We start from the raw sequence: 2007 nt of genomic DNA on the forward strand, positions 1-2007 counted from the left end.
GAGAAGATGACTTCCCAGCTTGTGGAGGTTCGCGAAGCTATGGAGTGCCTTCTGCTGAGCACTGCGTGTCAATATTTTCGAATATTTTATTTCTCATGTTGCGTATTCTTCTTCGAGGTGTAGGGAGCACTTAGTCACGTTATGAGTCTACACTCGGGAGTACAAACGGTGAGGGTCAGGACATCATCTTTGTATCGGAGGCACGGCTTATTTAGATAGCTTATACAGAGGTGGACGTGTATGTTTGCATCCATTTCAGAGTATTGTTTTTATATCTATCAGGATTTTATTTCGTCCATAAATACCGTATGTTTTCCATGTACACACACACATTTCCCAAGTTAAGGGCACCCGCACCAGCAATGCCGGTAAAGGAGCCATCACACGTTCCACCGGAGAAACGGCAGATCGGAGCTGGGAGCCTTGCCTCTTGCCAGGAAAGTCAGGAGTAAAGGCAGCCCTTTGTTCCGAGGGCCCCAACGGGTTAGGAGGATTTTCGTGTGCCACATCGCTGAAGTGGCAACCCGGTGCAGGAATTTGTGCAACGAAGGTCGGGTGGATCCCACCCCTTTCCTGCGGAGTTTCCCTTTCCTGTCCTTATTTGCCCCCTCCCCTGTCCCGCGTCCCCAGCTCCCGGCGGCCGGGGCTCCGACGGCGCCCTCCCTTGTTCGTCCCTCCCCCGCCGGGCCCGGGCCCCCTGCGATCGCCCCCCGCTGGCGGGGCTCGCGAGCGAGGGGAGCCGGGCGCTCTGCGTGGCTGCGGCTCGAGTTAATAAACAGTTAAGTTTGGAAGACTCAGCAGACACGTTGAGGGGGAGTTACCAAGCCCAGGCAGCAAAAACATCCCGGCGCATTCCTGGGGAGTCCTCGGCTGCCAGCATCTGATTAGAACCATATCTCGCCGGGAGTGGCCGCGCGGCTCCGAGGCTCCCGGGCCGGCGGCTATTTAAGCGCGGCCGCCGTGTCGGCTGCGCGGCAGCCCGGAGGCTCGGCGGCGGGAGGGAAGTCATGCTCGCTTCGCGGAGGCGCTAGCTAGCCGTGAGTCGCTTTCCCGTCCTTCCTCCCCTTGGCTCCATTTTTCGCCATCTCCGCCCCTCTTGGCTTTTCCCCCCTTGGGGTGCAGCTCTGGGACTGGGGCGGGGGGAATCTTAGAAAGGAGACCGTACTTGGGGAAACAGCGGTTTTGTGGCCTGACATCAGAGGAATGCTTCCACGGACTGCATTTACCTTTGGGGTCCGGCTGCAGATGTCCAGCTTGTGACATTTCACAAGCGCCTCCCTTTGTGTGTGTGTGTGTGTGTGTGTGTGTGTGTGTGTGTGTGTGTGTGCTTGTTTAAAAGCTCTGCGGGTAACCCTGGTAGAACGCTGGTGTGGCTACTGACTGCCTCATTAACTCCTCCAAGGGTGTTTATTTTTGCCATGTGACAAAGGCTGGGGACCAGGTTTTGTACCCCCCCCCCAGAAGCTTTTTCCTGGTGACTGACAACGTGTGGCAGGAAAATGTGAACTTTGTCTTACACCCGCATTCTTAAGAAAGTATCTGCCCAAGAGACCGAACAAACTTGTTTTAAATCCCTGGAGCGTTTAAAAGGTGTGTTGGCCTGCTTGCTGTAAACTGGCTGGAAAGATTAAGTAAGAATTCTAGAAAAGGGGGAAAAAATGAATGGGTTAAAACCATGGAGCCCCAGTCAGCATAGCGGTTTTCATAGCATAGAGCCGACTCTGTTACTTGTCTCTGCTTCCTTTCCTCTTGCTTGACTCAATTCCTAGCCTGGAATTCGGTCTGCCGTCAATGTCAGCAGGGAACTGTTTGAGTCCAAAGGGAAATTTAACTGGATTAAAAGCACTTAAAGAATCTGGATGTTATCTCCACGCCCTTACCACCCCCCACCACCGCCACCTTTTCCTCTTTCTTTTTAGTTTGTGTTTGGAAGGAAGACAGGCACCCTTGTAAAATGAGAAGAGCAGAAATAAGCTTCCAGACACATGGAAAGACTTAACAATTATG

This window comes from Ursus maritimus, unplaced genomic scaffold (genome assembly GCF_017311325.1).
Source record: "Ursus maritimus isolate PB19 unplaced genomic scaffold, ASM1731132v1 scaffold_15, whole genome shotgun sequence".
Classification (NCBI taxonomy): domain Eukaryota; kingdom Metazoa; phylum Chordata; class Mammalia; order Carnivora; family Ursidae; genus Ursus; species Ursus maritimus.